Source organism: Oncorhynchus mykiss, chromosome 19 (assembly GCF_057628025.1).
Source record: "Oncorhynchus mykiss isolate SJ-2025 chromosome 19, ASM5762802v1, whole genome shotgun sequence".
Taxonomy (NCBI): domain Eukaryota; kingdom Metazoa; phylum Chordata; class Actinopteri; order Salmoniformes; family Salmonidae; genus Oncorhynchus; species Oncorhynchus mykiss.
This window is the reverse complement of record NC_143040.1, coordinates 47,899,637-47,911,817: the sequence shown is the minus strand read 5'-3', so window position 1 is coordinate 47,911,817 and position 12,181 is coordinate 47,899,637.

Below are 12,181 nucleotides of genomic sequence, written 5' to 3'. Positions count from 1 at the left end.
ATGGCGCTGGGCAGACGGGTGGCTCAGATGGCGCTGGGCAGACGGGCGGCTCAGATGGCGCTGGGCAGACGGGCGGCTCAGGCGGCGCTGGGCAGACGGGTGGCTCAGGCGGCGCTGGGCAGACGGGCGGCTCAGGCGGCGCTGGGCAGACGGGCGGCTCAGGCGGCGCTGGGCAGACGGGCAGCTCAGGCGGCGCTGGAGAGGAGGAAGGCTCTGGCAGCGCTGGACAGAGGAGCTCTGGCGCCTCTGGACTGAGGGGCTCTGGCGGCTTTGGACTGAGGGGCGGAAGCTCTGGCAGCGCCGGACAGGCGGGAGACTCCGGCAGTGCTGGAGAGGAGGAAGGCTCTGGCAGCGATGGACAGAGGAGCTCTGGCGCCTCTGGACTGAGGGGCTCTGGCGGCTCTGGACAGGCGGGCGGAAGCTCTGGCTGCGCCGGACAGGCGGGAGACTCCGGCAGCGCTGGAGAGGAGGAAGGCTCTGGCACCTCTGGACTGAGGGGCTCTGGCGCCTCTGGACTGAGGGGCGGAAACTTTGGTAGCGCTGGACAGGCGGGAGCACCTGTATTGATGGGACAGAGAGACAGCCTGGTGCGGGGTGCCGGCACTGGTGGTACCGGGCTGGAGACGCACCACAGGGTGAATGCCTTGCATACTATGCCAAATCAACAGCTCTCTCTCTTCACTCTCCTCCAATTCTATTAACAACTCCTTGAGTGTCTCCTCATCTCCCATCCGTTCACTCTCCTCCAATCTGTCCAATAACTCCTCGACCCTCTCAGACTCAGCCATCAGCTTCGCCAACAGCTCCAAGTGCCCCCCCCAATAAATTTTTGGGGCTGCCTCTCGGGCTTCCTTGCCAGTCGCGTTCCCTCGTATCGATGGCTCCTCTCTCCGGCTGCCTCTGCTCTCCTCAATGCCTCCACCTGTTGCTGCTTTTGCTTCTGCTGCTGCTGCTTCTTCTGCTGCTTCTGTTGCTTCTCCTGCTGCTGCTTTTGCTGCTGCTGCCGCTTCCTCTGCTGCTTCTGTTGCTTCTCCTGCTGCGGCTTTTGCTGCTGCTGCGGTAGCCCCTGCTGCTGCTGCTTCTCCTGCTGCAGCTTGGGACGGCGACACTCCCCTGGCTTTGCCCAGGGTCCTCTCCCGTCGAGGATTTCCTCCCACGTCCAGGAGTCTTGTGTCTTCGGCCGCTGTTGCCGCTTGGTCCTTGTTTGGTGGGTGATTCTGCAATGGTTTTCCTCCTCTTCGTCTGAAGAGGAGAGGCGAGAAGGATCAATATGCGGCGTGGTAAGTGTCCATAGTTGTTTATTTAAACACATAAACTGAACACTCCATACAAAAACGATAAACGTAATGTGAATAACCGAAAACAGTACCGTGTGGTGTAAAACACAGACGCAGAAACAATCACCCACAAACAAACAGTGAAACCCAGGCTACCTAAGTATGATTCTCAATCAGAGACAACTAACGACACCTGCCTCTGATTGAGAACCATACTAGGCCGAACACAGAAAACCAACCTAGAAACACAAAACATAGAATGCCCACCCAACTCACGTCCTGACCAATTCAAACAAACAAATAACACAAATACTATGGTCAGAACGTGACACTGATGAACTATTTAGTCATATCCCAGTGTACCTATTTGCTTATCCCCTTGCCTACACCTCACAACTTGTTTTTTAAATTTTATGAGCAAAAATATTCGTTTAGATTTGGAACGGTAAGCCAGAAAAAAAAATTATGGGCCTATTTATATAATGATTATGAATTCGGAGGGCAGAAATTATTAACTATTAAAGCATTAGACCTCGCACTAAAGGCTTCAGTCATACAGAAGTTATACTTAAATCTGGAATTCTCTAGCAGATGTATTTATTTTTTGATAGTAGAATGGCGCCGGAGAGGATGGCTGATGTTTTACGTGCTACTAACCAACTGTGTTATTTTGTAAAAAAAACTTGCCTTGTTTGTAACTTATTTTTTTACTTATTTTGTACATAATGTTGGTGCTACCGTTTCTTATGACCGAAAATAACTTCTGGACATCAGAACAGCGATTACTTACCACAAACTGGTAGAAGCTTTTCCTTTAACGAGTCCGACGAGTCCGACGTGAAGGATATACTGCTTTTCCGGGAACAGGCCCAAATCCCCATCATTTGCGTAAAGAGAAGACGGAGAAAAATGGGGCGGAGGTCAGACAGCCTTCTGATTCGTAGGCGAGTGAATAAAACCCCACTAGCAATCCGTTCTATTGGCAAACATGCAATATTTGGAAAATAAAATTGATGACCTGCGAGCAAGATTAAACTACCAACGGGACATTAAAAACGGTAATATCTTATGTTTCACCGAGTCGTGGCTGAACGACGACATGAAAAACATACAGCTGGCTGGTTTTACACTGTATCGGCAGGATAGAACAGCAGCCTCTGGTAAGACAAGGGTTGGGGGTCTATGTATATTTGTAAACAACAGCTGGTGCACAATATCTAAGGAAGTCTCAAGGTTTTGCTCGTCTGAGGTAGAGTATCTGATAAGTTGTTGACCACACTATCTACCTAGAGTTTTCATCTGTATGTTTCACAGCTGTCTACATGCCACCACAGAACGATGCTGGCACAAAGACCGTACTCAATGAGCTGTATACCGCCAAAAGCAAACAGGAAAACGCTCCTCCAGAGGAGGTGCTCCTAGTGGCCGGGGACTTTAATGCAGGAAACTTAAATCCGTTTTTCCAAATAAATGTAAAAGTGGGAAAAAACTCTAGACCACCCTTAGTCCACACACAGAGACGCGTACAAAGCTCTCCCGCACCCTTCTTTTGGCAAATCTGACCATAATACTATGCTCCTGATTCCTGCTGACAAGCAAAAATTAAAGCAGGAAGCACCCGTGACTAAATCAATAAAAAGTGGTCAGATGAAGCAGATACTAAGCTAATGGACGGTTTTGCTTGCACCGACTGGAATATGTTCTGTGATTCCTCCGATGGCATTGAGGGGTACACCACATTAGTCACTGGCATCATTAATAAGTGCTTCAATGACGACGTCCCCACCATGACTGTACGTACATACCCCAACCAGAAGCTATAGATTACAGGCAACATCCGCACTGAGCTAAAGGGTAGAGCTTCCGCTTCAAGGAGCGGGACTCTAACCCGGAAGCTTATAAGAAATCCCACTATGCCCTCCGACGAACCATCAAACAGGCAAAGCGTCAATACAGGACTAAGATCGAATCGTACTATACCGGCTCAGATGCTCGTCGGATGTGTCAAGGCTTGCAAAACATTACAGACAACAAAGGGAAGCACTGCTGAGAGCTGCCCATTGACACGAGCATACCAGACAAGCTAAGCTACTTCTATGCTCGCCCAGACGGATTACCAGGACATGTACTCCGAGCATGCGTGGACCAACTGGCAAGTGTCTTCACTGACGTTGTCAACCTCTCCCTGTCTGAGTCTGTAATATCAACATGTTTCAAGCAGACCACCATTGTCCCTGTGCCCAAGAACACTAAGGTAACCTGCCTAAATGACTACCGACCCATAGCACTCACGTCTGTAGCCATGAAGTGCTTTGAAAGGCTGGTCATGGCTCACATCAACACCATTATCCCAGAAACGCTAGACCCACTCAATTTGCATACCGCCTGAACAGATCCACAGATGATGCAATCTCTATTGCACTCCACACTGCCCTTTCCCACCTGGACAAAAGGAACACCTATGTGAGAATGCTATTCATTGACTACAGCTCAGCGTTCAACACCATATTGCCCTCAAAGCTCATCACAAAGCTAAGGACCCTGGGACTAAACATCTCCCTCTGCAACTGGATCCTGGACTTCCTGACGAGCCGCCCCCAAGTAGTAAGGGTAGGTAACAACACATCTGCCAAGCTGATCCTCAACACGGGGGCCCCTCAGGGGTGCATGCTCAGCCCCCTCCTGTACTCCCTGTTCACTCATGACTGCATGGCCAGGGACTACTCCAACACCATCATTAAGTTTGCAAATGACACAACAGTAGTAGACCTGATCACCGACAACGACGAGACAGCCTATAGGGAGGAGGTCAAAGACCTGGCCATGTGGTGCCAGGACAGCAACCTCTCCCTCAACATGATCAAGACAAAGGAGATGATTGTGGACTACAGGAAAAGGAGGACCGAGCATGCCCCCATTCTCATCGAGAATGCCCCCATTCTGTAGTGGAGCAGGTTGAGAGCTTCAAGTTCCTTGACATCCACATCACCAACAAACTAACATGGTCCAAGCACACCAAGACAGTCATGAAGAAGGCAAGACAAAACCTATTCCCCCTCAGGAGACTGATTTGGTCCTCAGATCCTCAAAAGGTTCTACAGCTGCACCATCGAGAGCATCCTGACGGGTTGCATATGGCAACTGCTCGGCCTCTGACCGCAAGGCAACACAGAGCATAGTGCGTACGGCCCAGTACATCACTGGGGCCAAGCTTCCTGTCATCTGGGGCCTCTATACCAGGTGGTGTCAGAGGAAGGCCCTAAAAATGATCAAAGACTCCAGCCACCCTAGTCATAGACTGTTCTCTCTGCTACCTCATGGCAAGTAGTACCGGAGCGCCAACTCTAGGTCCAAGAGCCTTCTAAACAGCTTCTACCCCCAAGCCATAAGACTTCTGAACATCTAATCAAATGGCTACTCAGACTATTTGCATTGCCCCCCCCCCCCCCCCCGTCTTTTACACTGCTGATACTCTCTGTTATTATCTATGCATAGTCACATTAATATCTCTCCATACATGTACATATTACCTCAATTACCTTGATTAACCGGTGCCCCGCACATTGACTCTGTACAGCCCTGTATATAGCCTCACTATTGTTATTTTACTGCTGTTCTTTAATTATTAGTTACTTTTATTTCTTATTCTTGTTTTTTTTAAGGTATTTAATATCAAATAAAATGTAACTGCATTGTTGGTTAGGGCTTGTAAGTAAGCATTTCATTGTAAGATCTACACCTATTGTATTTGGCGCATGTGACGCATTTGGCGCATTATCCTTAATTTACAATCTTTAGAAACTCTGAGAACTTTTGTGAAACTTCACAGCACAGTTGACAATGTATGGCAAATAGAAATCAAAACTGGATGGTCTTCAGAGATACATAGGAGGGGTTGAGGGTAGCTGAAGGATGGGACTAACAACAAACAAAAGATAACTATTGTAAAATGTATTGTGTCAGTAAAATGTAAATAGTATGTATTTTTTATTTTTTATTTTTTTATTTCACCTTTATTTAACCAGGTAGGCTAGTTGAGAACAAGTTCTCATTTGCAACTGCGACCTGGCCAAGATAAAGCGTAGCAATTTGACACATACAACAACACAGAGTTACACATGGAATAAACAAAACATACAGTCAATAATACAGTAGAACAGAAGAAAACAAAAAGTCTATATACAGTGGAGGTAGAAGCCTAAGTGTTGTTTTCCACTAGTTTACTCCAATTAGGGGAGGGGTGGTAGGGAAAATTATAAAGGAAAATTTGAAAAATATATATACTTTATAAATATTTCTAAATATTGTGCCTCAGGAAAGTATTCAGACCCCTTGACATTTTCCACATTTGTTACGTTGCAGCCTTATTTTAAAACAAAATAAATAAATAAAAGTTCTCAGAAATCTACACACAATAGCCAAAAGTTTTAAAAAAAGCAAAAATAGGATTTTAGACATTTTTGCAAATGTATTTAAAATATAAAAAATAAATACCTTATTTACATAAGTATACAGACCCTTTGGTATACGACTCCAAATTGAGCACAGGTGCATTCTGTTTCCATTGATCATCCTTGAGATGTTTCTACATCTTGATTGGAGTCCACCTGCGGTACATTCCATTGATTGGACATGACATGGAAAGGCACACATCTGTCTATATAAGGTCCCACAATGTCAGAGCAAAAACCAAGCCATGAGGTCGAAGGAATTGTCCGTAGAGCACAGAGACAGGATTGTGTCGAGAAACAGATCTGGGGAAGGGTACCAAAACAATTCTGCAGCATTGAAGGTCCCCAAGAACACAGTGGTCTACATTATTCTTAAATGGAAGGGAGGTGACCAAGAACCCGATGGTCACTCTGACAGAGCTCTAGAGTTCCTCTGTGGACATGGGAGAAGCTTCCAGAAGGGACAACCATCTCTGCGGCACTCCTACAATCCGGCCTTTATAGTAGAGTGGCCAGACGGAAGCCACTCCTCAGTAAAAGGCACATGACAGCCCACTTGGAGTTTGCCAACAGGGACTAAAAGACTCTCAGACTATGAGATACAAGATTATCTGGTCTGATGAAACCAAGATTGAACTCTTTGGCCTGAATGCCAAGCGTCACGTCTGAAGGAAACCTTTCACCATCTCTACGGTGAAGCATGGTGGTGGCATCATGCTGTGGGGATGTTTTTCAGCGGCAGGGACTGGAAGACTACTCAGGATCGAGGGAAAGATAAATGGAGCAATGTATAGAAAGACCTTTGATAAAAACTGGTGCAAAGGTTCACCTTCCAACAGGACAACAACCCTAACAACCCAGCACATAGCCAAGATAACGCAAGAGGGACAAGTCTCTGAATGTCCTTGATTGGCCCATCCAGAGCCCGGACTTGAACCTGATCGAACATTTCTGGAGAGACCTGAACATAGCTGTGCAGCAATGCTCCCCAAATAACCTGACAGAGCTTGAGAGGATCTGCAGAGAAGAATGGGAGAAACTCCCCAAATACAGGTGTGATACAGGTGTGCCCCTCTTGTAGCGTCATACCCACGAAGACTCAAAGACTCAATGTAATCACTGCCAAAGGTGTTTCAACAAAGTACTGAGTAAAGGGTCTGAATACTTACAGTACCAGTCAAACGTTTGGACACACCTACTCATTCCAGGGTTTTTCTTTATTTTTTACTATTTTTGACATTGCAGAATAATAGTGAAGACATCAAAACTATGAAATAACAAATATGGAATCATGTAGTAACCAAAAAAGTGTAAAACAAATCAAATATATTTTAAATTTAACATTTGAGTTTCTTCAAAGTAGCCACCCTTTGTCATGATCACAGCTTTGCACACTCTTGGCATTCTCTCAACCAGCTTCACCTGGAATGCTTTTCCAACAGTCTTGAAGGAGTTCCCACATATGCTGGGATATTTCAGTTTATTTATTTTTTATAAAAAAAATATAAATGTAACGTAACAAAATGTGAAAAAGTCAAGGGGTCTGAATACTTTCTGAAGGAACAGTATATATATATAAGGGAGATTGGAAATTATGCAAACAATACATTGATGGAAGTCACAATCTATTTGCAATATTAAAGGGGATCTACCCACATAGCGTGTGAATATATAGGTACAAATATTTTTACACTTGACCCCTTTTTCATGATATGTTAATGTCTTCTCCCATTGTTGCAACTCCCATGCTGACTCCGGAGAGGCAAAGGTCAAAAGCCATTAGTCCTCTGAAACACGACCCTGCCAATCCACACTGCTTCTTGACATGCTGCTTGCTTAACCCAGAAGCCAGCCGCACCAGTGTGTCGGAGGAAACACCGTAGAACTGGTCACGGTTGCGACACAGCCCGGGATCGAACCTGGATCTGTAGTGACGCCTCAAGCACTGCAGTGCCTTAGACCGCTGTGCCACTCTGGAGGCCAATACACATTTTACAATTTGTTGTTTGAAAGAACAGACAAATCTCGTACCAATATTTTTTTAAAGTCGAGGACAGCCTTAGTACACGCTGTGTCTGTGTGGAGTCTGGAGTCACTCGGGTAACAGGCCTGCATGCTCTGCTCAGAAAAGATGGGGGAGGAGCAGATGGGCCCAGAAGGGAGAGGAGAAAAATCCAAGGAAATCAAGCTGCAGTGGTAGCTGTACAGATAACTAATCCAAAGGGCTTTGACTTCTCAAACACGGCAGAAAGCTAACACAATACGATGCCCCATCACCTTATTAATTTAGCCACTTACTTAGCAAACTTAGGGGTCACGTTAACTCAGAATCAATGCCATCGGAGGAATCCCGGAATATATTAAAGTCTGTGCTAGCAAAACAGTCCTGTAGCTTAGTATCTGCTTCATCTGACCACTTTTTTTTATTATTGATCTCGTCACTGGTGCCTCCTTCTTTAATTTTTGCTTGTAAGCAGGAATTGGGAGGATAGAATTATGCTCATATTTACCAAATGGAGGGCGAGGGAGAGCTTTGTATGTGTCTCTGTGTGTGGAGTAAAGGTGGTCCAAAGTTTGTTTTCCTCTGGTAAAACGGATTTAAGTTTCCCTGCATTAAAGTCCCCAGCTACTAGGAGCGCTGCCTCTGGGTGAACGTTTTCTTGTTTGCTTATGGAGGAATACAGCTCATTCAATGCTGTCTTAGTGTCAGCCTCTGACTGTGGTGGTATGTAAACAGCTATGAAAAATGCAGATGAAAACTCTCGAGGTAGATAGTGTGGTCTACAGCTTATCATGAGATACTCTACCTCAGGCGAGCAATAGCTCAAGACTTCCTTAGATATCGTGCACCAACTGTTATTTACAAAAATACATAGCCCGCCGCCCCTTGTCTTACCTGCTGGTACAGCTTATAACCAGCCAGTTAGTTGTATGTTAATAGTGTTGTTGTTCAGCCACGACTCCGTGAAGCATAAGATATTACAGTTTTGATTGTCCTGTTGGTAGTTTAATCTTCCGCGTAGGTCATCTATTTTATTCTCCAGAGACTGCACATTTGCTAGCAGAATGGAAGGAAGTGGGGGTTCATTCGATCGCCTACGAGTTCTCAGAAGGCGGCCCGCACTCTGCCACCTTTTTCTCCGCCTCATCTTCACGCAAATCAATAAACTATACATAATACAAAACAAGAAACATAAACATGTCTGTTTCAGACGTGTTTCACCTGTTCAAACACCTGTATAGTTCTTTGCACCCCATCATTGTGAGGTATTGTTTGTTTTGTGACACACTTCTAGGTGCTTCAATAATTTAATTTATTTTTGCCTGCCTCAGTAACGACGCCTTTTGCCTATTCCCTATTCCTATTGCCTGTACTTTAGCCTATTGGATTTCCTGTTATCTAATGACCTTCTGCCTGCCCTTGGACCCAGCTACCAACCTCCTCCTGTGGTCCTTTACAATAAACACCTTCTGCGCCCTGCGCTTGAAACCAGCTCTCTGTCTCTCATCATGTTCATTACAATCTCCTAACAATTGCATAAGTTGACTGCAGGTATTTACTTAAAGTAGCTGCAAATATTAAAATATATTTAAAGACTTCAAAGAAATAGTTTCAACCTATGTACGGTATTGAAAAACCATCCCCTGACTATTTCCAAATAGCCCGGTAAACTGTATACAGTTGAAGTTGAAAGTTTACATACACTTAGGTTAGAGTCATTAAAACTCATTTTTAAACAACTCCACAAATTTCTTGTTAACAACCATAGTTTTGGCAAGTCGGTTAGGACATCTACTTTGTGCATGACACAAGTAATTTATCCAACAATTGTTTACACACAGATTATTTCACTTATAATCCACTGTATCGCAATTCCAGTGGGTCAGAAGTTTACATACACTAAGTTGACTGTGCCTTTAAACAGCTTGGAATTCCAGAAAATGATGTCATGACTTTAAAGCTTCTGATAGGCTAATTGACATAATTTGAGTCAGTTGGAGGTGTACCTGTGGATGTATTTCAAGGCCTACCTTCAAACTAACCATGTGTATGTGACAAATAAAATTTGATTTGATTTGAACTCAGTGTCTCTTTGCTTGATATCATGGGAAATCAACAGAAATCAGCCAAGACCTCAGAAAAACATTGCAGACCTAACAAGTCGGGTTCATCCTTGGGAGCAATTTCCAAATGCCTGAAGGTACCATGTTCACCTGTACAAACAATAGTACGCAATTACAAACACCATGGGACCACGCAGCCGTCATACCGCTCAGGAAGGAGACGTGTTCTGTCTCCTAGAGATGAACGTACTTTGGTGTGAAAAGTGCAAATCAATCCCAGAACAACAGCAAAGGACCTTGTGAAGATGCTGGAGGAAATGGGTACAAAAGTATCTACATCCACAGTAAAACAAGTCCTATATCGACATAACCTGAAAGGCCGCTCAGCAAGGAAATAGCCACTGCTCCAAAACCGCCAAAACTGCACATGGGGACGAAGATTGTACTTTTTGGAGAAATGTCCTCTGGTCTGATGAAAAAAATAGAACCGTTTGGTCATAATAACCATCATTATGTTTGGAGGTGAAAGGGGAGGCTTGCAAGCCAAAGAACACCAACCGTGAAGCACGGGTTGGCAGCATCACGTTGTGGGGGTGCTTTGCTGCAGGAGGGACTGGTGCACTTCACAAAATAGATAGCTCCATGAGGAAGGAAAAGTATGTGGATATATTGAAGCAACATATCAAGACATCAGTCAGGAAGATAAAGCTTGGTCGCAAATGGGTCTTCCAAATGGACAGTGACCCCAAGCATACTCCCAAAGTTGTGGTGAAAAGGACAACAAAGTCAAGTTATTGGAGTGGCCATCACAAAGCCCTGACCTCAATCCCATAGAAAATGTGTGGGCAGACCTGGAAAAGTGTGTGCTCTGTCAGGAAGAATGGGCCAAGGCTACCCGAAACGTTTGACCCAATAAATAAATCCTTCTCTCTACTATTATTCTGACATTTCACATTCTTAAAAAAAGTGGTGTTCCTAACTGACCTAAGACAGGGAATTTTTTACGAGGATTAAATGTCAGGAATTGTGAAAAACTGAGTTTAAATGTATTTGGCTAAGGTGTATGTAAACTTCCGACTTCAGCTGTATATGGTACACTGCCCAAGCCTAATGCATGTATCATTCGCTCTCCTTTCAGATCTTGACCTGGCCTGTATTGTTTTTTTTGGGTCCAGTAGATTTCAGTTGCATGACACTGGCTCTGTGTGATACTGGCAAATTTACAAATTTTCAATCTGGAGTCACTGAGGACACTTTTTTGCTGTTAGGTAATTTGACCCAGGAAGAATCATCAGAAATTAAAGAGCCTCCAAACTTTTTTTAAACTTAAAATGTGTTTGTGTGTGTGCGTGTGCGTATGTACATGCGTGCGTGCGTATGTGCATGTGTGTGTGGGAATGAGTGAGGGTGTGCATGTGTGTGGATGCTCACATCATCATTAACAATCCCATTTATGCTGAGTTGTGCAGGCCTTGACTGTGCATGGAGGCGAATGGATTCCTGCTGCTTTGAGTTAGAGCAGACTTGATAGCCATAGCTCTGGTACAGTTGAGTCATAAGAACATGACATTGCTGCTTGGAAGACTTAGGATCAGCATGGTAGTCCACTCTACAGGGCTCACTGGGGTGTAGGCTAAAGGAGACCTGTGTACCTTTCAGTTATGGTGATTTAGGTCCATGATGTACATGGTGCCTGTACCGCTGCATAGGAGACAGCGTTTACAGTGACACACCAGTTTTACACATTATAGTGACACGTTGTTACACAGTATTTCAATAATTGCACTGCAATTATATAATAATGCAGTTGATTGGTTTGTGATTCAATAATGGCTTCAATAATGATAATGCTATTGCCATGGCTTTGATTTTGTGCTGTTTGCCATGACTTTGAATGTGATTCCATTCTGGTTTACATGGCCTTGTTTGGGATGTCATGCTGGCTTCTGTGGCTTTGTTGTATCTCATCTCATTGTATTCAAGTCAACAACATGCTGCATCTCAATGATTCAACACACTGCCAAGTCGAAGCTGCACAGAGACAACATCACCATGGCAACATCATTTTGAAGCCTTTCCCCCACACACACAGTACCAATGTTAATCTGATGATAATGTCACTACATGCATTTATTCCCTGGTAAGGAGAGCATATCCTTAATAAGAGGATGCAGACACAACTGATTTGAAATGTTGGCTAAAAGATTGCAAAGTGGTGCGTGATAAGATAAAAGATGTCGGCTATGTACATGTCGGCTATGCTGTTTTAGAATAAATGTTCCTCTGTCTTCTCTAAGTGGTACTAATGTCTGTTTTTTAAACTTGTTCTATTCAATCCCTAAAAGGAATACTAAGTTCATATTAAATTGACCCGCACTCTAGCATGCC